At 37.7% G+C, this 26,619-nt stretch overlaps 1 pseudogene; it reads left to right on the forward strand.

Annotated features, from left to right (window-relative positions):
• Positions 1 to 24,449: 24,449 nt before the first annotated feature.
• On the forward strand, positions 24,450 to 26,026 carry LOC129647291 (nuclear prelamin A recognition factor-like; annotated as a pseudogene).
• Positions 26,027 to 26,619: the final 593 nt, after the last annotated feature.

Raw genomic sequence — 26,619 nt, forward strand, 5'->3', positions numbered from 1 at the left:
ATTGACCTACAAAAAGGTAGTGAAGTCTCACTAATGGTTTTGTGCCTTTTTCTTCTTCTTCATTTTTCCTGACATCAAAGGGCAAAGGAAACAAGAAAATTTTGCTAGCTGAGATGTTTGAAGAAGGAAATAGCTGGTGACAAGTATTCCTTTCTCATTGCACAAAATCAGGTCTTCAAGTAACGTTTCATTGAGAAAAGATTTTCAGGAAGGATACTCTATACTGGATGATTTGTATAGCCAGCAGGGTCATGTGATTATTGGGAGCAGAAAATTGCTTTGTGAAGTGGCCCAGTGATTCTGTGAGAAGCAAAACTCTACCGGTTGTGACACAGAGAGAGGATGGAGGAAAATGCCTTTTCTGCCTGGAACTGGTGAGCATCCACACATTGACATGTTCTCAGACTTCCCCATCATTTTCTGCACACTGAATGGCTCTCTGAACAAAGGACATTGCAAGTCTTTGAAGACACAAAGATGCCAGAGGACCAATGAAACACTTGCTTCAGCACCTTTAAATGGGAGTACCAACATCACTCCAAGACTTTTCCATTAGTTCACCCATCTTGCAATATGGACTGGGAGGAGAATTTCTGAACCTCCTAGGCATTCCTCAGCATTCATAAATAAAAAAGGATCTATATTAAACACCTCTGACAGTGGTTTTGCAAGGTAGCTATGGAGAAGATGTCAGACTTGGGAAATCAATCAAGTAGGGAGAAATGGTGGCAGAGTGACTCTGATTCTTGCCACCAGGGTCTATGAACGTCAATGAGTGAGATATGATGAAGCAGAGCACAAAGTAGAAAAAGAGGGAGGAGGAAAGAAAGAGTAAAAGGGAAGAGGGTGGAAGAGGAAGAAAGAAAGGGCTAGAAAGATGAAATAGTTTCCTCTGGCTGCTGTTATCAAAACTGGATGGATTAAACAACAGAAATTCATTGTCCCTCAGATTTTGAGGCTAGAAGTCCAGAATCAAGATGTCAGAAGAGAAGGGGAGAATCTTTCTTTGTTTCTTCTAGTTTTTAGTGTTCATCAGCCATCCTTGGCATTCCTTGGCTTATCAATGCATCACTCCCTCCTCTGCCTCCCCAAATCCCATGGCTGTCTTCTCACCCTCTCTTCCACCTGTCTTTCCTCTGTGAATCTCTGTGTCCAGATTTCCCTTTTTGTATATGGACATTGGTCAGATTGGGTTAGGGATCCACCCGACTCTAGTGTGACTATATCTTAACTTAATTACATATGCTATATCACTGTTTCCAAAGATTACATTCTGAGGTATAGGGAGATAGAATTTCAACATATCTATTGGGCAGACATAATTCTATACCATAACCAAGAAGGTTCTGCAAATTAAATTTCAACATGTGACCAAGAAAGAATAAAATTTGTTATTGCAAACCAGAGAACCTTCTGGAAAAAAAAATTGTCTGCCATATCCAGTCTTTGGATATGCATATGCTTTCATTGGGCTTCCCCGATGGCTCAGCTGGTAAAGAACGCACCTGGCCAATGCAGGAGACACAAGGGATAGGACTTCCATCCCTGGGTCAGGAAGATACCCTGGGGAAGGAAATGGCACCCATTGCAGTATTCTTGCCTGGAAAGTCCGAGGCACAGAGGGGCCTGGCGGGGTTGCAAAGAGTCGGACATGACTGAATGTGTGTGCGTGCGTGCGTGTGCACACACACACACATGCTTTCGCTGCCTTCAGGAAGCCTGTTACTACCCATGGGATGAAGGTCTGTGATGGGTGAGTAGCGCTAGCCATATGAGGAAAGCTGAAGGGGTGTGATCTTTAATTTTTTATATACAAAATGGTAATCTTGCCTGTTAGACTTCATATATATATATGCAAGGTGAGGGAGAATAAATGAATAGAGATTACAGATTGGGGACAATCTGTGAGCCATAAAATTCCAGAGATTCATTAGAGTAAAAGCTCCATTCATAATACAAGCATTCTGGGGTTTGTTGGTGGTAATGGTGCTGTTATTTAACACTGTATCCCCAGTTCCAACAGTCTATCTCCAGCTCCTGGTGCAGTGATCTCTTAAATTTCTGTTGTTTGAATGAATGTAAGAACTGATGGGAAGTGGTATGGGTCATGGGAAAAACAGTGGTTACTAAATCAGAGGTGCTGGTTTCCAACTTTAACTCTGTGATATAGAAACTGTGGGACAACAGCTATGCTACTTGTCATTCTGAGATGCTGTACACTCACATGTAATAGCTCATAATTATTAAGACTTTTATGAATATTAAATCACATGCCAAGGAATAGAAAGCACATTCTATCTGAAGTGTGATGATGTTCAGTAAAAGTAACCCTCTTTTATTTGGTCAGTGGCTACTTCAAAGGTACTGCCTTGAGTACAGGACAGCACATAGGTTCAGTGCTGTGAAGAAATATGTAAATAAAATGATACCTAATTCTTCATCTCAGTGAGTTTCACTACAGCTAGCCAGGCATGTGAAAGATAAGGTACCTTAAATGATTAGAATAAAAATTGCATACTGCAGTAGTGACCATAAATAATTACCATAGAGTTTCAGAGAAATAAAACTTATGTAGGAAAAAGCCATTTGCTCATTTCCCCATCTCTGATACATACGTTTCTTTCACATCAAAGAATGTTTCTAAGTACTCTACTAACCAAACAACTTGATGTAACTTAGAGTCATTATTATTTAAATTATTTTCCCCAGACATTTCTATTCTGGTCTGTCAGCATTAATTTTTGTCAGCTGCTGGAATCAATGCTGTGTGATGTGGTTTATTTCAGGTATGTTGTTGACAAGGGACAAATGATCTTCAAGAAACCTGAAATACTGGGAGATGGTAGAGATATTGGGAAGATATATATGCCTATGTAGCCAGGAAGTTATCAACAATGCAGCTTCAGAAAGATCTCATGGCAAGGGTGCACAGTGGAGCCTGTCTTCAGGAAGGAGGGGAATCATGAGAAACCTGCTCCATGGGGGGTTCCCTCCCAGGAACTGATTCAGAATCAGAGACTATGAGGGGGGCCTAAGGAGCAAAACAGATCGCTGATCCTTGTAGCATTGAATGTTGACCCTGCTATGTTATGTGTCCATATCGTATTTGGACACATATCTTCTATTTTTTTTTCTCTCTTTCTCTTTTCTTTTCCCTTTGAAATTCAGCTTCTTTCTGCCCTTCCACCCTCTAATGAGTGATTCTTTCTGTACTACATACTCTTTCTGAATATTTATAATTTCTGCTTTCTCTTGACTTCAGATTGTTTTGTTAGGTCCTAGACTTTCCAGCAGAACTTGCTGCTGTCTTATTTTCTTTTTCCAGTTCCTGTGAAGAGTTTCTAGAAAGGTCTGAGGGTTTGACAGTCATTGTGGTTGGCTCTTTTGGTCAAGCCTATTGTCACCGTCCAGAGGAACTTTACAGCTGCACATCACCACTTTATTGAGAGGTCACTAAGACGTTCAGTGAAAAGGTTGGTGAGCTGAACAAGAAAAGGTTGACATGGAAATAGTATTTCAAGACCTCTCAGTACTCACTTGGTCAAGTTATACACCTTTCATGGACCCTAGTTCCATGAGAATAGCATATCTGAAACAACAAATGAGATAACAGAGGTGAAAAGTTACTGACAACACTAAATCCCTTTATACACATTGGCTATTTCTACTATTATGATTGTACTATGAGTCAGAAACCATTGAACTAAAACACTTAAAAAATCAAGTCAGGGAGATGAAAATGACTCTCTCTGTTCTAGAAGGACATAATTTAATTTTTTTTTAATCTATAATTTTTTTCTGTACTCTTTACTGTGTGTAAAACTTGTTCATTACATGTAAGTTAAATACAGTATCCTAACAGTAATGGTTTAGCAGTAACTGAGTTCTGATTGGGAATGGAGAAACAATAAATCAATAGTGAAATTAGTATTTTTTAATACACTCCCGCAATCAGCTGTCACTTTCCTTGGGTCAGTAACTAAAGGGCCATTTGTAAAGCTGCCAAACCTTAGTCCCCCATGCAGCAATTTGAGCCTATTTTCTTTCATTTTATCCATCACAAAAAAGAACAACAGCTGGACACACCAATTTGCATAATAACCTCTCCTGCCTGGATATTGTTAGAAGGTCAGGTCTCCACTGTTACTGAAACATCTCAGGAAGAATGTCTCCCTTTTTCTTTTTTCTTCCCAGAGGAGTAAAAACTATCTTTTGACTAGAGCTGTTTTTCCTTTAAACATCTGGATGTCTAACTACATAAGATCCTTTTTCTAATTCTCTATCATTTTTGTAGACAGGCAACTTTAAAAGGAAAAAAAAATGGAAAAACTCCCACTCCTGAATAAATTACCTGGCTTTTACATTTTTATACATTTTAAATAAAACTGGAATTGATGGAAGATGCTGACTCAAGATTTTAAACAAAAAACCAATTAAACAAGCTTTCACTTTGGGTTCTGATCAAGTAAATAATATTGGACTAGATTTCTTACTTAAAAAAGCAAAACCAAAGAAAAACATATATGTATAACTGGAGAAAGTATATCAGGTAACAGTTATTAAACATCAGACAATAGGCAGACTAAGACTGTGATGTAACCCCAACAGGAAAATCATGAAATGAAACCCATATTCTTGCTGTCTCTCTGCATGGGGACTCTTTCTTGACTACAGTGCAGATAGCTACAGTACAAGGAGATCATGGAGCCCCTGAGTTGAGGAAATCAGTGTTCAGGATGGCTGAAATGGCTGGAATGTGATGAGCAGGGCATTGGAGAGTAATGGACTGCATGGGGAAGTGTGCAGAACAGAAGGATCCTCACAAATTCTTCACCAGGGGTAGAAGTACCCAGGCAAAGGGTGAGATTATGCAAGGCTTGCCCAAAATTGGCTGCTACAGGGCAGAAAACAACAGAGATACTAGAAACTAAGCAATGCTGGGAGATGATGGACCTCTGGTTTAGTCAGAGTGAAGAAGTTCTTTTAACACCCTGAGCATGCAGCTAAGACAACATGAAAAACATGCCTTGGTCATAATGACCATGTCCTAGGGGAAGACTTACTTTAGACTTACTCTAAGAAAGTCTCAACAAAATCCACAGGGGAGACACAGTTTTGTATTTGAATCTTTCGTGTCCGACTCTTTGTGACCTCATGGACTGTAGCCCACCAGGCTCCTCTGTCCATGGGATTCTCCAGGCAAGAATACTGGAGTGGGTTGCCATTTCCTTCTCCAATAGGGTAGAGAATGTTATTAATAGGAAACACCCTGGGCTTTCCACAGATCTCAAGATGAACAAAGCTAGAAATCATATTGGGCTTCCCTGGTGGCTCAGACAATAAACAATCTTCCTGCAATGTGGGAGACCTGGGTTCTATCCCTGTGTTGGGAAGATCCCCTGGAGGAGGGCATGGCAGGCCATTCCAGTATTCTTGCCCAGAGAATCCCCATGGACAGAAGAGTCTGGTAGACTACAGTCCATGGGGTTGCGAACAGTCAGACATGACTGAGCGACTAAGCGCAGCACTGAAATCATATTAATACATTTTGCATTCTCTGACTGTGATGGATCAAATTAGAATTCAATAACAAAATGCATGTAAAATCCCCTGATATTTGAGCATTAAATTATGTCGTGGATCAAATAAGAAATTACAAGCAAACAAAAAGGTTTGATATAAGATACTGAAAATACAACATAGTAAAAAAAAAATTATGTTACATATACAATGAAGTCCTAGGAGGGGGAAAAAATGTTTTTACTTTTTATAAGCTAAAAATGAAAGACCAAACTATCAACTAAACATCAAACGTTAGAGAACTTTGTCCATGCCAGCAGCTCACTTCATGAAATCATTAATAAAATGATTTGTACCCTTATCAACATAGGTACAAAAATCCTCAATAAAATTTTGGCACAGCAATGTAAAAAAATATGATATATCATTAGCACAAGGAAGAGATGGTTCAAAGAAGGCAAAGTGCTATCAATATTCTAAAATCAATCAATTCCTCACATTAAAAAAAAGGAAAACAAATTTTGTGATCTACTCAGTGATTGCAAAAAGGGAATTTGACAGGACACAATCCCATCCATAACAAAAACTTGCAGAGGCTTCTGAACTATATGGAATTTCCTCCATCTGATAAAGCACACATATATGAAAAAGGTATTGCTTACATTATATTTAATAATTAATATTGAATGCTCTCTCCCTAAGATTTGGAAGAAGTCAAAGATGTCTACTCTCTACTTCTTCTACTCAAAGTTTTGTTTTTTGTCATGGGTAACATGCATGCATGCGTGCTAGGTGGCTTCAATCATGTCCGACTCTTTGCGACCCTATGGCCTGTGGCCGGCCAGGCTCCCTGTCTATGGGATTCACCAGGCAAGAATACTGGAGTAGGCTGCCATGCCCTCCTCCAGGGGATCTTTCCAACTCAGGAGTTGAACCTGTGCCTCTTATTAAGTCTCCTGCATTGGGAAGTGGGTTCTTTACCACTAGTGCCACCTGGAAAGCCCTATGGGTAACAGAATAAGGTAGTAATAAGAAATAAACTATGTAATAATTAGATAAGAAGAAAAAAGACTTGCTATTAATGGATGGAATGATTGCTTATATAGAAAATCCTAAGCAATTTACTAAAGAAACTACAGTAACTGTTAAGTAAATTTAACTGTTTTCCCATACAAAAGCTTGGAAAAGAAATATTTTAGCCTAAATTTAAGAAAAATTGCTTAATGTATTCTGACTGAAAACTACAAAACATTTCTGAGAAAAAGTGAAAGTGTTAACTAGTTTCATGAATTGGATTGATATTGTTAAATTTTTCTCTTCACATTGATCCATAGATTTGACCCGATATGAGTTAAAAATCCTTGAAAGTATTTTTGTAGAAACTGAAATTGTTTTAAAAATGTATCTGGAAATTCAAAGTGTAGTAACCAAATCAATCTTAGGAAAAAAAAAAAGATACTTGAATGACTTATACTACCTAATTTCAAAATTTTTAAAAAGCTTCACTTATCAAATCTCTACGGTACTTGAGTTAGAATAAACACAAATATCAGTAGAACAAAATAGAGAGTCCATGTATATATGTTTATTTTTCTTTTCAAAGACTGCAAGGTAATTAAATTACATGATGCTGGAAAAGGGATTTCTGAAAGAAAAGTAATGACTATCAACTTTTACCTCTTACCATAGAGAAAATTAATTTGAAATTGGTAATCTACCCAAATGTAGGTGCAAAAGCTATGAAACTTTCAGGAAAAAAAAATAGGAAAAAACTGTATGGCCTTGCAATTAAAAACTTTCATATGGAAGTTCAGAATATCTTTATTGGAGAAAAAAAAAAACAAAAAACTTGATACAACCCAAATGTCCACCAGAGTTGAATGAATGAACAGATTATTATCTATTATTACTAATGGAATAATGCACAGCAATGCAAATAATGAAACAAAGTGCATGAATCTCAAAAACATGCTGAACAAAAGAAGTCATGCATAAGTGAACACATACATTATAATTCCATTTATGTGAATTTCAGGAACAGGTAAAAGTAATTCTAGGGTGATAGAAATAAGATCTGTGGAAAAAAAAAAAAGAAATAAGATCTGCGATTTTCTGGGAATAAGTTTAGAAATCATTTGTCTGCAGAAGGATATGAAAATACTTTATGAATGTTATTAATATCTTATATCTTGATTTTTACAGTGGTTACAGAAATATAAACATCTGTTAAGACTCAGGAAACTGTTCACTTAAAATGCATACATTTTGTTATGTTTTATTATATGTGCATTTTACTATATTTATTATATGCAAATTATTCCATAATAGAATAAACTTTTTCAATGATGTAAGAAAGATGCTAACTTCTCCATTTTAAATGAGTTATTTAAAAATAATTTTTAAACTATTGAGTTGGTGATTTTTTTCTTCTACTGAATGTATCTTCTATTTTATACTGGGAATCAGTGAGAAAATGTTAGAATAGAATGCTATACTACTTTATATATTACTTTCCAGGAATGTGTCTTTCCCATGGTGAGGTATACCTTTGTTTTAATATCTCGTCAACATTTAAATTAAGCTTGGGAGATTGTACAGTTTCTACCTATTTCAGTTCTTTTTATTTACCTTCCATTTTGGCCTTATAAACTGATTGACACTCCCTGCAGATTATATAGTCCTCACAATTATCCAGATTATTTGTAATGAAACGACATAGACCTATTTGTTCTTGGATCTGTGTGACACATTTTATTTCTAAAGTGAGTTTAACCTGTTTTGACCTTCGGTTTTCATTTTTAATATTTGATTCTGTTCCTTTCTCACTCTTGTTTGAAATACATCCTGTAGATTCACAGCTTTCTGGTGCATTATTAGTACATTGACTCCCAGATATAGACAATGTGTGAGATCGTGTGGTCACTGAAAATTTGATGTGGATGCTGAGACTTATATAGTCTCACACTCACCAAGATGGTATGAAAAGTTTTATTACTCACATGAGGAATCTTTCTGGAGTTGAGCAGAGCAGGTTTCTGAAGTAGGTCTGAAGTGGCTTAAAAGCACTGGGAGAGGGGAATAACTTGGGTTTTGTGGTGGGAGGGGCAGGGTGGCTAAGGCTAAGGGTTCTGTCACAAGCAGGGGCTTGTATGGTTTGAATTTCCCACTGGCAGCCAAAGAAAGCATACCCAGGCTTTCTTAACACCTTACCTAGACATGAACCTAAACTGGACCACTGGAGACTTCCCTGGTGGTCCAATGCTTAAGATGTCACCTTCTTATATAAGGGGTGCAGGTTTGAACCCTGGTCAGGGAGCTAAGACTCACATGCCTCCCAGCCAAAGAACCAACACATAAAACAGAACCAGTATTGTAACAAATTCAATAGACTAAAAAAAATGGGCCACATAGATGTGGAGCTGAAGTCCAAGAGGGAGGGTTGTGGCTTGAGAACTGTCAGCAGTCAAATGTCAGAAATGGATTCCAACTCTTTATGACAGTAAAGAAAAAAGGGAAAAGAATCAGAAATCAAGGAAATTGAAGAATACTACATTTAAAGTACCTTAAGTCAGATAGACTGGCCTTGAATTTTTTTTAATAGGATTTTATTTTCTGAGTACAGATTTGTCTCATGACTAGACAAGGATACATATGCCATTAATGAAATAGCATAGTTTCTGAAAAGTTATGGACAGAGTTGTGTAGATACTCAGAAGTACTTTCTTGTAAGCGCAAATAAATGAGCCATATTCTATCCAGAAGTCTGGCTGGATAATTTCTATAACCTTTTTCAGTATTCTTTGAGCCTTTGAGTGTAAGCATATTTACTTAGTTTCTTGACACGATTGGATTCTGTCAAGGAGAGGAACTTTGAATAGAAGTTACACAGACTATTTTTTCCCTGCAACAAATTCAATTTACTGATGCTCTAATGCCCTCCATTGATGCATGAGCTATTTTCTGTTTAGTGCACTAGCCATGACAGGAAACTTCAGGTGATTGTTTGTTTTTGTTCAGAATCGGCTACTTATTATAATTGGCACTTCTAACTATACACAGGTGGGAGTTTTTCCATCTAAAAAGAGTCCCCAGCCATAAATTATTTGTTGGTCAGAGATCCAAGTTGTATTTGACATATACAAACGTTAAAATAAAAATGACAAGTACTCAGGTGGCAAACAATTCATGTGACTTGGAAGGAAAACAAAGCAAGTCAGAGCATTTGATGAATCATTCATCTTTCTTAAACTTAACTGTGGCTGGTCAAATATTCTCTGTTTCCATCTCTCTAGGGAGACTTTTGAGAAGTTCTCAGTTGTCAATATAAGTAATTTAATAAAAAGTTCAATATGGAGGGGGAGTTATATTGAAAAGGCCAGTATGCAAATTTTAAGAACTAGAGAGCTGGATGTTAAGTTTACGTAGAAGAAGCATTTTTTTGCCTGGAGTGTAAGTCATCAGGATGATAAACATTTACAATAATATAGGACTGTATTTGTACTGTTTATGACCTGTGTCTTCAGGACTTAAACTGAATAACTTGGTTTCTCTTAATTTATTCATTAGTTATCTCAACAAATATTTGCTGAGAACTTATTATAAGCTAGCTATCATGTTAAATACTTGATACATAATTTCAAATGAAAGGTATTTCATGCTCTCAAAAAGAAGTTTTGAAAGAAATGGTGGAGATAGACAAGTAAATAATTGCAACATGGAAAAAATAAGTTCAGTAATTAGGAAGAAATATTAACTTAGTCTCCAGGGAAGTCTTACAGGAAAAGTAATTTGAAATTTGAGAGTCTTCAGTTTGATAGAGTTGAGTGGGGAAATATCAGGTAAAGAAGACTGAATAAACTGAAGACAAAAGACAGCATGGCACATAGGAAGAAGCATTATAGAAAGTAAAAGAGACAGTCCTCCAAAGTAACCCTGAAGAAGTGTTCAGACAGCAGAGGATAAAGGCTTATGGAGTTATTATTGACTTTATCCTAAGAATAATGGGGAGTCAATGAAAGGGTTTTAAGTAGGATTGTAATTTAATCAATTTATATTTCAGAATGCTCAGTTTTTACTTTAGAGGAGAATGAATTGGAGGAAGATGAGACTAGAAATAGAGAGAATTTCAAACCCAGTCATTCTTTTGTTAAGTCATTGTCTCAGATTTTCTGTTTTATAAGGTTTACAAAATCTACACTCTAAATTAAGCACTTCTACTAGAAAACAGATTGCATTGAAGGTAGGTGGTAAAACTCCACCACTAATTACTGTCGGCCAAATGGCCTGCAATCAATATAGAATGTTGCTTGAAAATACATCCAAATGGACAACCTTCTGGAGTCTTTATTAAATAAACTTATTGTTGGATGGATATAAGCGTGAATGGAAACAGGCTCTTTAAAAAAAAAAATTTCCAGACTTCAGATATTTATTTTAAAGCAATGTTTAATATTTAATAATCTGAGTATATTTTATTCTTATTTTAAAATCAATAAAAGTATATTACAGCTTAGGATTTCATTTTAGATAATGAGATACAAGCTCTGGTTTGGAGAACACTTTTCAGTTTGGGTCCAAATCTACTGTTTTGCTAGATATTTATTTATGTCAATGTTAAATAAGTACACAAGAGGTTATGTCCAAAATATCTTAAACACATAAACTTGAATATATGGAAAGTTTATAGTAGCATATATATATGTATATATATGTGTGTGTGTGTATATATATAATTGTTTATTATTATTGGCAAGATAATCATAATCTAAATGTATTTATTCACATTTATGAGGGACATGAATACAGACACATAACATTGAAAGTGAAGCTAACCAACTCCATACCAGAGTACTTTATAGATCTTTAAAATTGATGTGAAATGTACTGGAACTTAACTTTTAATCATAGCTGCAAATCTCAGGATCAACTGAAGTATAAGTAAACTACTATAAATAAACTACTCTACATATACTTTGTAGAGAGATTTACTATTAACATTTTAAAAGAGATGAGTTTCTTCAGTGTTCGTTTTGTGAGAAGCAGAAAATCTGAAATGTCATATATTTAACCAAAATTGTTTTTGCAAAAAAATAATATAATTTTCCAAAAGCTTATCCTGTCATTGATACGCTGTGAAAATTCAAATATGCTTTTATTCCTGGGAACTGGAAGCTCATGTGGTTTTTCAGTAAATACACTCTTGGTTACCTGTAGTAAAAGAGCTCATATTTGTGATGGAAGAAAGCACACACACACATAAGTAGCTTAGATACAATTGTGAAGCTGAAGCATTTGCTTCACAGAGAGGACAGACTGTTACAAATAAAGAGGAGCTTACTTTTACATAGGAAGTGGCTTAGATTTCTAATCCTATGGGGAAAAATGTGGAGCTGAATACATGAAAGGCAGATTTTATCTTGTCTACACTAACACACTACAAACAAAATCTCCTAATTTAGAATTTGAGCCATTTTGTGTGTTCTGTTGCCATAATGTCTCAACCGTGTTGCCTTCTAGATATAACCATTATTACATTCAGCAATATTCAGTGACTACTATGTGCTATGGGTTGTTTTAGGGACTTGTATATCAGTAAACATCATGATCAAATATTTTAGCTTTTCTGGAAGTTATTTTATGGTACTGTTAAATTCCAGACGTGTTAGCTGATAAGAAAGAGTTCTTTCCTCTTTTTTCTTAAGTTTATATTATATATTTTAGTTTGAATTTTTATTAGGGAAAATTTCAAACTTATGAAAGTAGGGAGAACAGTAGAATGAAATCTTCTGTACCCACCATACAGTTCAACAATTATCAGTATATGATCAAATTTACTTACTCAACCCTCTCCTTGTATTCTCATCCCTCACTGACTTACTATCTTTGTAACTGAGCATGATAAACATGCAGATTACTAACTATACATAATATCAATACATTTTCACAAATTGAACACATTTGTGGAACCAGTACCCAGAAACAGAATATTACTAGTGCTCAGAAGAGCCCCTGTTCCCTCTCAAATAAGCTATTTGTCTAAAAACATAAATGGATTTTGCTTATAATTGTACTTTTCACAGTTTATATAAAGTATATGTTTATGTATCACATAGCCTGTACTCCGTGTCAGGATTCTGTTTTTTAGTGTTACACTGCATATATCATGTGCGTATACCATAATTTTTCTTGTGCTTTCTACATTTGAGGATGTGAGTTATTTGAATAGTTTAGTTTAAGGCTATTAAGAACAGTGCTTCCATTAACATTATACCTGTAAATATGTATATATATATGTGTGTGTGTGTATAAATACATGTCTATATACATATACAGAGAAGGCAATGGCAACACACTCCAGTACTCTTGCCTGGAAAATCCCATGGATGGAGGAGCCTGGTAGGCTGCAGTCCATGGAGTAGCTAAGAGTCAGACACGACTGAGTGACTATCTAATTGCATCAATATTACAAATATCCTCCTCTGTGTTTCCAAAAATAGCATTGTTTATCTTACAAATTTAGATTAAAAAAAAATTTATTGGGGGTATAGTCGATTTACAATGTTGTGCAAGTTTCAGGTATATAGCAAAATGAATCAGTTATACATATTAAGTCATTAAAGTATATTGATTAGAGTTCCCTGTGCTATGCAGTAGGTCCTTACTAGTCATCTACTATAAAGTAGATGTGAGAAAGTGAAAATGTTAGTTGCTAAACTGTGTTTGACTCTTTTCAATCCCATGGATTGTATAGCCCACCAGAATCCTATGCCCATGGAATGCCCTAGGCAAGAATACTGGAGTGGGTTGCCAGTCCCTATTCCAGGGAATCTTTCTGATCAAGGGATTGAACCCGGGTCTCCAGCATTGCAGGCAGATAGATTTTTTACCCTCTGAACCATCAAGGAAGCATTTTATATACAGTAGTGTATATATGTCAACTCCAGTCTCCCAATTTATCTCCCTAACCCCTGGTAACCATGTTTGTTTTCTATATATGTAACTCTATTTCTCTTTTATACATAAGTTCATTTGTATTCTTTTTTTTTTTAGATTCTACATGTAAGAAATATCACATGACATTTGTGTTTCTCTGACTTATTTCATTCAGTATGACAATCTCTAGGCCCATCCATGTTGTTGCAAATGGCATTATTCATTCTTTTTTGTGAGTAATATTCCACTGTATATATGTACCATATCTTCTTTATCCATTCCTCTGTCAATACACATTTAGTTTGCTTCCATGTCCTGGCTCTTGCAATTAGTGCTGCAGCAAGCATTGGGGAGCATGTATCCTTTCAACTGATGGTTTTCTTTAGGCGTGTGTCCGGGAGTGGGATTGCTGGATCACATGATAGCCCTAGTTTTAGATTTTTAAGGAAACTTCATACCATAATTTTCTTACAGGACTACTATGAGATAAAGGGTCATATACTATCAGAAATAGAAGTAATCAAATACCTTCTAGCTAAGAAACTTGTTTAAATCTGACACTTGGATATTTGCTATTATTTTTCCTCAGGTCTTATGAGTAATTACTATCCAAGGTTATCTACTTAGGTAACGTCCTTTTTCTTTACTGAAAAATAGAGAATTTACTGAGCTTAGGAGGCTAAAATAAAAATATGCTGAGTTGCTTTAAGACCTTCTTAGGTGGGGAAGTGTTTACCAAACATCTATTTAAAGTAAGCCAATGATCCTCTGAATTGCAGAAAAAGAATTTGCTTGAGATCTGTTTCATAGAAATAATTTGTAGGTCTACATACTGGCTGTTAAGACCTCTTTCGTCAAAATTTTGACAAGTAAAATGATTCTGATTTATTACTATTTCTTTGGTTAAAATTATTCTGATTTGAACGAAATGAAAATGTTTTTGTATAATTGGAAAAATGCTCAAATTATAATTACAAGGTACCCAAAGGTATACTCTTCAATATTCATTGTAATAGAACCCTTGTTACTCAGCAAATGAGTCACTTGACACTTTTTTGACTCTTGTGAATAAGGCACAAAATTTAAAAATTAATTAAAATGTAGTTGATATACTGTTAACAAGGCCTATATTATAAATATTTACTACTTCTAACACTTACCTTTTACATCAGAATATATTTTAAAATATTTGTTAAAAATATTTCTTAAATGCCAACTCAGGTATCTGGTTGAATTAGAAATCAAGTAGAATTGCATGGCACATATATACCCCATGCAATTTGAAACATTAAAATATTTTTGAAAAGTCTGAGGAGATGAAAAACCACACTAATATTGACAAAGCAAAGACTCCATTTCAGAAATTTGGAGGTATTTCTCACTAAAAGACCTATAGAGCTAAAATGGAGATTATAGTAAGCTACTGCAATGGTTAATTTTATGTATCAACTTGACTAGGCCACAGGGTCCCAGATGTTTTTCCAAACATTATTCTGGGTATTTCTGTGAGGGTGTTTTTGGAGGAGATTAACATTTAAATCAATAGACTGAGTAAAACAGATGGCTCTCTCTAACGTGGTTGCTCCTCAGGCCATCCCTTGAAGGCCTTCATAGGACAAACCACTGAACCACCCCAAATAAGAGGGAGTTCTTGTCTGATGGCCTTCAAATGGGACAGTGACTTTTTCCTGCATTTTTACTCAGACTGAAATATGCTCCTTCCTGAGTCTTGAGCATACCAGCCTTCAGACTAGAACCACACCATCAGTTCTGCTTTCAGACTTCTGGGATCAGACTGGAAGTAAACCATTGGTTCTACAGGTTACTGAATGGCCCCGAAGATCTTGGGAGGTGACTGCCTCCATAATGATGTGAATCACTTCCTTATATATAAGTTGTGAATTATATAGTAAAAGTAACAAATAAATATATATGTACAAGTATACCTCATTTTGGGCTTCTTTGGTAGCTCGGCTGATAAAAAATCTTCCTGCAATGCAGGAGACCCCAGTTTTATTCCTAGGTTAAGAAGATCCTCTGGAGGAGGGCATGGCAACCCACTCCAGTATTCTAGCCTGGAGAATCCCCATGGATAGAGGAACCTGGCAGGCTACAGTCCATGGGATTGCAAAGAGACTGACATGAGTGAGCAACTAAGCACTGCACATAACTCATTTTATAGTGCTTTGCTTCACTGCATTTTGCTGATATTGAATTTTTTGCAAATTGAGTTTGTGACAACGTTGAACCAAGCAAGATTGTTGGGGCTGTTTTTCCAACAACTTTTGATCACTTCGTGTCTCTGTGTCACATTTTGGTAATTCCCACAGAATTTCAAAGTTTGTCATTATTATTATATTTGTTGTGATCGGTTATCAGTGATTTTTGATGTTACTATTGCAAAAAAAAATATAACTCACTGAAGGCTAGGATTAGGATTAGCAATTTTTAGTAGTTAAGTATTTTTATTAAAGTATGTAGATTTTTTTTTTTTTTTTTAAATTTTATTTTATTTTTAAACTTTACATAACTGTATTAGATTTGCCAAATATCAAAATGAATCCGCCACAGGTTTACATGTAGATTTTTTAGACATAATGTTATTACATACTTAACAGGCTATATTATATGGTAAACATAAATTCTATATGCACTGGGAAACCAAATAAATTTGTATAACTTGATTTATTGGAGTAATCTGGAACCACTCCTCAAAATCTCCAAAGTATGCTTACACAATCATAAAGAAAATAAATATATATATTAATAGATTTTATATATTTAATAAATACATATGTATTTTACATACATTTTTATATAGAGATGGGCTCAAAATTCTCCAAGCCAGGCTTCAGCAATATGTGAACTGGGAACTTCCAGATGTTCAAGCTGGTTTTAGAAAAGGCAGAGGAACCAGAGATCAAATTGCCAACATCTACTGGATCATCGAAAAAGCAAGAGAGTTCCAGAAAAACATCTATTTCTGCTTTATTGACTATGCCAAAGCCTTTGACTCTATGGATCAAATTAAACTGTGGAAAATTCTGAAAGAGATGGGAATACCAGACCACCTGACTTGCCTCTTGAGAAACCTGTATGCAGGTCAGGAAGCAACAGTTAGAACTGGACATGGAACAACAGACTGGTTCCAAATAGGAAAAGGAGTACGTAAAGGCTGTATATTGTCACTGTGCTTATTTAACTTACATGCAGAGTACATCATGAGAAATGCTGGGCTGGATGAAGCACAAGCTGGATTCAAGATTGCCGGGAGAAAAACCATTAACCTCAGATATGCAGATAACACCACCATTATGGCAGAGAGTGAAGAAGAACTAAAGAGCCTCTTGATGAAAGTGAAAGAGGAGAGTGAAAAAATTGTCTTAAAGCTCAACATTCAGAAAACTAAGATCATGACATCTGGTCCCATCACTTCATGGCAAATAGATGGGGAAACAGTGGAAATAGTGTCAGACTTTATTTTTTTGGGCTCCAAAATCACTGCAGATGGTGATTGCAGCCATGAAATCAAAAGATGCTTACTCCTTGAAAGGAAAGTTATGACCAACCCAGACAGCATATTAAAAAGCAGAGACAGTACTTTGCCAACAAAGGTCCATCTAGTCAAGGCTGTGGTTTTTCCAGTGGTCATGTATGGATGTGAGAGTTGAACTATAAAGAAAGCTGAGCACTGAAGAATTGATGCTTTTGAACTGTGGTGTTGGAGAAGACTCTTGAGAGTTCCTTGGACTGCAAGGAGATCCAACTAGTCCATCCTAGAGGAGATCAGTCCTAGGTGTTCATTGGAAGGACTGATATTGAAGCTGAAACTCCAATACTTTGGGCACCTGATGAGAAGAGCTGACTCATTTGAAAAGACCCTGACATTGGGAAAGATTGAGGGCAGGAGGAGAAGGGGACAACAGAAGTTGGGATGGTTGGATGGCATCACTGACTCAATGGACATGAGTTTGGGTAAACTCTGGGAGTTGGTGATGGACAGGGAGGCCTGGTGTGCTGCAGTTCATGGGATTGCAAAGAGTCAGACACGACTGAGCAACTGAACTGAACTGACTGGGCTTCCCTGGTGGCAAGTATCATAAAGAATCTGCCTGCAATGCAGGAGACCTGAGTTCAGTCCCAGGGTTTGGAAGATTCCCTGGAGAAAGGATTGGCTACCCACTCTAGTATGCTTGCTTAGAGAATTCCATGGACAGATAAGCCTGGTGGGGTAGTTGATAGGGTCTCAAAGAGTCAGACATGACTGAGAGAGTACCACTTCTATATAAATAGGATATATGACTGTGTGTGTGAGTATATAAATAGATTTATATACAGTTGGTTTAAATTCTGGAGAATCTTGACTAGTACAGCTGTCTATAGTTAAAACTGAATTGTGATGAGGAGAAAAAGACTTGAGGTTTTTTTGTTTTTGTTTTGTTTTGTTTTTTGATGTTTTAGGAATTTTATTTTATTTTTATTAAACAAATTTTTTTTTAATTTTAATTTTTTAACTTTACAATATTGTATTGGTTTTGCCATATATCAAAGTGAACCTGACACAGGTATACATGTGTTCCCCCTCCTCCCTTACCATACCCTCCCTCTGGGTCATCCCAGTACACCAGCCCCAAGCATCCAGTATCGTGCATCGAACCTGGACTGGCGACTCGTTTCATATATGATATTATACATGTTTCAATGCCATTCTCCCAAATCATCCCACCCTCTCCCTCTCCCACAGAGTCCAAAAGACTGTTCTATACATCAGTGTCTCTTTTGCTGTCTCGTACACAGGGTTATTGTTACCATCTTTCTAAATTCCATATATATGCATTAGTATACTGTATTGGTGTTTTTCTTTCTGGCTTACTTCACTCTGTATAATAGGCTCCAGTTTCATCCACCTCATTAGAACTGATTCAAATGTTTTCTTTTTAATGGCTGAGTAATACTCCATTGTGTATATGTACCACTGCTTTCTTATCCATTCATCTGCTGATGGACAACTAGGTTGCTTCCATGTCCTGGCTATTATAAACAGTGCTGCGATGAACACTGGGGTACATGTGTCTCTTTCAATTCTGGTTTCCTCGGTGTGTATGCCCAGCAATGGGATTGCTGGGTCATAAGGCAGTTCTATTTCCAGTTTTTTAAGGAATCTCCACACTGTTCTCCATAGTGGCTGTACTAGTTTGCATTCCCACCAACAGTGTAAGAGGGTTCCCTTTTCTCCACACCCTCTCCAGCATTTATTGCTTGTAGACTTTGGGATCGCAGCCATTCAGTCAGAATGAGGTGGTTTTGATTTGCATTTCTCTGATAATGAGTGATGTTGAGCATCTTTTCGTGTGTTTGTTAGCCATCTGTATGTCTTCTTTGGAGAAATGTCTATTCAGTTCTTTGCCCATTTTTTGATTGGGCCATTTATTTTTCTGGAATTGAGCTGTAGGAGTTGCTTGTATATTTTTGAGATTAGTTGTTTGTCAGTTGCTTCATTTGCTATTATTTTCTCACATTCTGATGGCTATCTTTTCACCTTGCTTATAGTTTCCTTTGTTGTGCAGAAGCTTTTAAGACTTGAGATTTAAGAAAGTTTAGAGAGTCATAATCTGCACCAATCTTGACCTTCTTCAATTTATGAAACAGTGGCCTTAAGACAGCCAAAGTTATTTACCATCATCACCTTTTCAAATAGTATTTTACTTTTTACATTCATTATTAAGCTACAATTTCTAAGCTTGTGACACATATGGCAAAATAGAGCTCACTAAATCTGTTACTAGAAGAAATAGTTAATATGACTATTAAAGAAATTTTGAAAAAATAATTACAGACCTTCCCACAAAGAATGCCCAAGAACAGATGGCTTTACATGTAAATTCTACCAAACAGTTAAGAGACAAAAACCACAAGTCTTATACAAATTTGTTCAAAGAAGGGCAAAAAAATATTAAATATGCTTTGTATTAGTTATGCTGCATAAAATATCCCCACACATAGTAGCTTAGAGAATCACATAAATCATGTTAGAGTTTCTATAATTCAGGAATCTAGGTAGGCCTTCACTGGATTCTCTGGCTCAAAGTCTTTGCCAAGGCTGCAATCAAGGTGGAATTGCTATTAACTGAGAGAGTAAACTGAAAGAAGAATAAGTAGATAAAATTAGGACACAAACTTGGACATTTTAACTTTGAGATGCTTATTGAACATCCAGAGAAAGATAGAAAGCATCCAGTTGGATATATGGGTCTGAACTTAAGGAAAGGGGTCTAAGCTGGCTATGTAAAGGCATAAGGTCAAAAGAAATCACTGGAAATGAGAGTGGACTGAAAATATTCCGGGAATGATCACTGGGGGCCACTCCATATGAAGAAGTCAGGAAGGTAAGGAAGAACACGACTCGAGATTGCACAGGGCAGCCAGAAAGCTAGAGGAAAAACAGCAGACAGGGGCCTGGAAACCTGGGGAGGAACTTATCAACTGCATCAAAAGACAGGAAACAAGATGTTACTACTCCTACCAATGATTGTTATGAATATATTTTGTATCAACTCCATATTTAACAGAAACAGCACTTTAAGAAGTAGCAAAAAACGACAAGAGTCTAAAACCATCAAGCAACTGGAGTAAATAGTTCATAATTTCCCTACCTTTCTACTATCAAAAATACCTACCAGGCTCAGGAAAAATCTATGAAATCTTTAGGAAAAAGGTAGTCCAGCTTTGCATTAGAATGCCCCCAGCTCATTTTATAGTGTTTGTGTAAGTCTGATTCAAAACAAGACAAGAGCAATACAAGTAACCACAATTATGCAGCAGTTTCATGTATAAATACAAATGCAATAAACCTAAATAAAATAGTGAAAAATCTAATTTAGCAATGTATTAAAAATTCAAAACTTATTTATCTCAGACTGCAAGGATGATTTCATTTTGAAAATCTATTAAAGCAATACATCACGTCATCAAATTAAAGTATAAAGACAAATACATGAGAGAAAATAAGCTTTTAAAAAATTCAAAATCCATCAGTGAAATAAAATGTAATAAACATAGTGCTAGAATGTAATTTCTTGAATTGATAATAGACATCTAATTAAACTAATGAAATATATTGTACTTGATGCTGTATTGTTACACAGATTTCTTCAAAGTCAGGGGCCAGAAATTTCTTCATTCCTCAGTTCAGTTCAGTTCAGTTCAGTTGCTCAGTCATCTGTGATTCTTTGCAACCTCAGGGTCTGCAGCATGCCAGGCTTCTCCCTCATTTCTATTTAGTTCAGTCGCTCAGTCATGTCCAACTTTTTGTGACCCCATGGACTGTAGCATGCCAGGCCTCCCTGTCCATCACCAACACCTAGAGTTTACTCAAACCCATGTCTATTGAGTCGGTGATGTCATCCAACAATCTCATCCTCTGTTGTCCCCTTTTCCTCCCACCTTCAATCTTTCCCAGCATCAGGGTCTGCTGGGGTCCAGCCTCAGCTGATCCAGGGTATTCAAAGGACAGACAGCATGTCAAGGGTCAGGAAACAACTGCTTAATTAAACGTTAATTAAGGATATAAAGAGTAATAGAATGAGGATAGCTCAGTAGGAAAATTCAGTGGAGAAAAGAGGCTGAGTAGCTTGGTTTACGCGGGAGACCAATAAAACTTCAAGACAAGAAGTTTGCACCACTTACATAGGCCGCAGGCGTCCTTCCGTTCTCCCGAAGGAGAGGAGACACTGAGGCCTCCCCGGTCGGATCTTAGAAGCCCAGGCATAATTAGCAAGCATGGCGGGTTCCGCGCTCCAGATGGAGACTCAGCCAGAATTTGAGAGAGAGAGCGACATGGGGAGACCAAGTTTCGGTGAACAAGGCCCGCACTTTATTTTCCAGAGTAGTTTTTATACCTTAAGTGATGCGTAGAGGATAATGGGGTAAGGGGTGGAGTCATGCAAGGACAACAGTTCCTGGTCCTAATCGAAGCCAGGCTTTCAAACTTATCATATGCAAAAGTTCAGGTGAATTACATCATCTTCTGGCCCGGAGGCCTGTTAACATTTTAAGAAACTTATTTTTCTCTAAAGGTGATTATTCCAAAGTCAGGCACCAGCCTCCAAAAAAGCATTGGACAAAGCTGCATTTTACATTTCTATACACCCATTATATCAATCAATACACTGCCAAGGACACAGTAGGTAAGGAGTATGGAGACTTAGCAGCAAACATTGGCCCAACAAGTGAAAAACCCTTCACCAATACAATTTCTAATCAATCTTTTAACTACTCAAAAGAATCTGTGTTTAGACAGTTTAGAACATCTCCTGCCTCTCACAGTTGGGAGGCTCTGAACAATCACATGTGGCCAGAAAAACCTATTCAGGCAGGCTAGAGGATTTCCAAAGGAGTTTGTAGGTTGAAACACTGTCACACCCAGGAATTACTAACTGGAGCTGTAAGCTAACTCTCTTTTCAGAGAGAGGTAGTGGGGGACAGCCCCCCGTAAAGTCAGAGGTGTAGGTGAAAGCACAAAGCAGAAAGTAGGCAGACTCTGGTTTTGAGGGTAGATGCTGGAGAATTTCCAGGGGGACTCCTGAGGCTCGATCCCGCCTTTGCGTATGCCGAGCCTCCTTCCTCATGACCTTTGTCATGGGCGGAGTGCCTCACGCTTGCTCCCGGCAGTGATAGAATTCTAGTTGATCTATTCCAGATCCTGAAAGATGGTGCTGTGGAAAGTGCTGCACTCAATATGCAATATGCACTCAATATGCAATATGCACTCAATATGCAATATGCCGGCTCCCAGCAAGGGTCTTTTCAAATGAGTCAGTTCTTCCCATCAGGTGGCCAAATGGAGCTTGAAGTTTCAACTTCAACATCAGTCCTTCCAATGAATGTTCAGGACTGATTTCCTTCAGGATGGACTGGTTGCATCTACTTGCAGTCCAAGGGACTCTCAAGAGTCTTCTTCAACACCACAGTTCAAAAGCATCAATTCTTTGGTGCTCAGCTTTTTTTATAGTCCAACTCGCACATCCATACATGACTACTGGGAAAACCATAGCTTTGACTAGATGGACCTTTGTTGGAAAAGTACTGTCTCTGCTTTTTAATATGCTGTCTGGGTTGGTCATAACTTTCCTTTCAAGGAGTAAGTGTCTTGTAATTTCATGGCTGCAATCACCATCTGCAGTGATTTTGGAGCCCCCAGAAATAAAGTCTGCCACTATTTCCACTGTTTCCCCATGTATCTGTCACGAAGTGATGGGACCAGGTGCCATGATCTTAGTTTTCGGAATGTTGAGCTTAACTTTCATCAAGAGGCTCTTTAGTTCTTCTTCACTTTCTGCCATAATGGTGGTATCATCTGCATATCAGAAGTTATTGATATTTCTCCCAGCAGACTTGATTTCGGCTTGTGCTTCATCCAGCCCAGCGTTTCTCATGATGTACTCTGGATATAAGTTAAATAAGCAGGGTGCTAATATACAGCCTTGATGTACTCCTTTTCCTATTTGGAACCATGTCTAGTTCTAACTGTTGCTTCCTGACCTATACACAGATTTCTCAAGAGGCATGTCAGTTGGTCTGGTATTCCCATATCTTTCAGAATTTTCCACATTTTCTCGTGATCCACACAGTAAAAGGCTTTCACATAGTCCCTAGTCATCATTTTAATGGAGAGCTGAGCAAGTCATGTGAAATAAGAAAAATAATATATATTTATATACACATACACCAACACCAGAGATTAAAATAGAGGAGTCCAAATTGACATTATTCATAAGTAATAAAATTGTGCATTACATCAAAGAGATCCTATAAACTAACAGACTACAGCAGAGAATTAGAAATAGATCTTAATATTCATTGAAGAGTAAAGAATAAGAATATCAAGTCAATGAAGGAAAATACAAGCAAAATACTGATTTTCTTGATAGTACTTCAAGATTTAATTAAAGTAAAAGTAATTGAAAACACTATGATATAGTGTATCATTGGATAAACAGACCAAAGAAATGCCATAGGGAAATTTTATGTATTTGGGAACCAATGAATTAAATACAAACCATATCACACTAGAGGAGACTTATGGACCACTTAAAAATAGTATCATGACAATATGGATGTTCATATGGAAAAAATAGATCTCTACCTCATTCTGTACACAATAATCAAATTTTACACATTCCTACACAAATATAGCAAAATATCATTATTAACAGCATATATTAAAAGTGCAAAAGTTAGTCTCTCAGTCATGTCTGACTCTTTACAACCCCATGGACTGTAGCCTGCCAGGCTCCTCTGTCCATGAGAAGGATTTATTAATTAAGCCCCAATAAACACAAACTATAAATATGTACAGATATGTACAAATGTGATTAGATTAAACTTTTAAAACTGTTTACAGGAAAAAGTATTGTGAACACAGTAGAAATAGAAGTGACAGACTTAGCAAGATATTTACACAAAAGCAAGAAAATATACAAAGAACCCCTAAAACTTGAGATGGACAAGTGATACAATTGTAAAGTGGAGCAAGGTTTTAAGCAATTCATTTACATACCAAGAATCCCAAAGGCGTGCATGCATGCTCAATCACTGAGTTGTGTCTGACTCTTTGCAACCCCATGGGCTTCTCTGCCCATGAGATTTTTCCGGTAAGAATACTGGGATCATCCAAAAGGCAAATATGCATATTAAATGATCATTACCGGCATTCTTAATCTCTCCGTGTAGAGTGGATAATATTTAGAGTAATATTTAAAAATTAGACTGAAAGGAATCAGGGCTTCAGGGATGTTTCACTAACATTCAATGGAAAATTCCCTCAGTGTTCAACCTGAGGGAAATTATTTGACCTTCTGAGGTTTTATTTACTTTTCATGTAACATTTGGGGAATAAAATATATCCCATCTTTCACAAGGCTTATACAGCTACAAAAAAAAAAAAAAAAGTATGTGGGAATATCTTTGGAACTGTAAAACCCATGTAAGATATGATTATGCCAAAGTTCACAACTAAAAGGGTATATAACAAACGCTCTAACAGTGCTGTATTATTTGCTTTAGGAAGTTTAGAGAGCGATTTGCCTGCTGCAAGTCTAGTGCGTCAGAAGTAGACTAAGAATGACTTCCTGCTTCCTAAAGAGTATAATGCTTTTCAGAGGGCAGCACCGGACGACAACAAAGGGCAGCAGGTGGTGGTGACCGGGGGTCTCTTCTCCCCTCAGGCTGCACATCCGGACCTGCCCGCCTAGCTCCAGATAAATTGTGAGCACTGTACGCGGAAGGAATGTAGTGTAAAAACAAAAACTGATGACCAAATAGAATGCATCAATCGATGTACCAAGTCTAGCCCAGGAGAATGGAGAGAAGGGAGTATTCCACAAATTGGCTGATGCCAAGATATTTGCCTGACCTGGGACAGCTGCGTGTCTGCGGAGGAAGGAGTCCAGGTTTCCCAGCAGAATGCCAATGGCTTCTTCTGAGTTCTGAACCTTAACAAGAAACGGGACACCTCAAAGCACAAGGAGCTGGTAGTGTCGGTGTGTCCCCGTCTATGTCTTATTTTCCTGCTAAATTCAGCCTCAGTGTGACTGATGCATCCAGAAGACTCTGTGGTTTCCTCACAAGTCTCAGAGTGCATTATGTCTTAGATACAACGATCGCTGCAGGTTTCAGCATCCTGGAGAGTCAAAAGAGTTTGTGCGTCGATTCCGCAAGCACAGTGAAGAAGAGCCCTCATTATCCACGCTGATCTCTGCCTAAGGATCCTGGTTGGGTCCAATAGGCTGAGCGGATGCTGTGTCACTCCGTCACCCCCCACCTCTGCACTGTCAAGTCTCCCTAGCAGATCATGGGATCCCTGGTGAAGTACTACGTTGCCAGACCGCAGAATCTGTCCCCTGACAAGGTTTTCCATGTTATCGTGGCTCCATGCTATGACAAGAAGCTGGAGGCCCTTCAGGAAGACATCCTCATGGTCTCTTGGGTTTCCCGGAGCACTGACTGACTATGTGCTGACCTCAGGTAAAATAGCTCAGATGATGGAACAGAGTTACCTCTCCATGAGAGATGCTGCCCTGGGCACTCTGGAGATGTGAAAGAGGAGGAGCTGAGGCACCACAATGGACCAGCTCTGACGGGTTCCTGGCACGTATCTTCAGACATGAAGGCAAGGAGCTGTTCAGTGAGGACGTGGGGAAGGTCACCTACCATGCGCTGAGGAACAAAGACTTCCAGGAGGTCACCCTCAAGAAGAGCGGAGAGGTCTTCTTGCACTTTGCTGCAGCTTATGGCTTTCGAAACATCCAGAATGGGGTCCTAAAATGGAAGAAGGGCAAGTTCCCTTATCACTTTGTGGAGGTTCTTGTCTGTGTTGGGGTATGCCTCAATGGCAGAGGCCAAGCTCAGAGGATGGGCACACAGAAAAGGCCCTGCTGCAGAAGATGAAAGGCTTCTACACTGATATCCCCATGCAGCTCCTGGAGGCCAGAACCCATGTGCAGGAGTTATACAGGGAGTGGCTGGAAGGCACGACTCCCTCCGTGTCCAGGAAGCCCTGCACACCTCTTACTAGGGCTCAGGGCAACCCGTTGACAGCCGAGACATCAAGTGATGAAGTCAGGAAGACTGGGAGACAGGCCTGTCAGCTGCCTGAGGACGGAGGAGCTGACCTGTGTGGGAATCAGAGACACTTGAAGAAAACAGCTCAGCTTTCCTTTTACTGCTTTGATTTTTCAGAATCCTCTGCTCCCCCCATTTGTCAGCCGCCCCTTCCCTCCGTTCAATGTGGTGCTCTCTTTATCATGTGTATGATTGAAATATTTTAACAGGAGAGAAGGGTTGCCCCAATTCGAGTTCCCTTTAAGACTGAAAAATTTCAAAGAACAAGAATGGAGACAGACTACTATCTTTTAGGCTTTAAAAAAAAAAAAATTCCAAAAAATGTCCTGTGAACAGTTAAGACCCCAGAAGTTCTGATTCACATGCCTCAGAGAGATTTGATGTAGAAATGACAGGAAGCAGGCAGGCTGTGGGGGTTGTGGGCCATGGTCTGGGGTCTGCCCTGTTGGCTCTTATTTTTACCCATGTTTTTTATTCCTGAGAATGGTTTGGCCAGAATGTAAATAAATTGCATCCTTTTGGAATCAGGGGGCTCATATGAATCTG

Source organism: Bubalus kerabau, chromosome 3, assembly GCF_029407905.1.
Source record: "Bubalus kerabau isolate K-KA32 ecotype Philippines breed swamp buffalo chromosome 3, PCC_UOA_SB_1v2, whole genome shotgun sequence".
Lineage (NCBI taxonomy): Eukaryota > Metazoa > Chordata > Mammalia > Artiodactyla > Bovidae > Bubalus > Bubalus kerabau.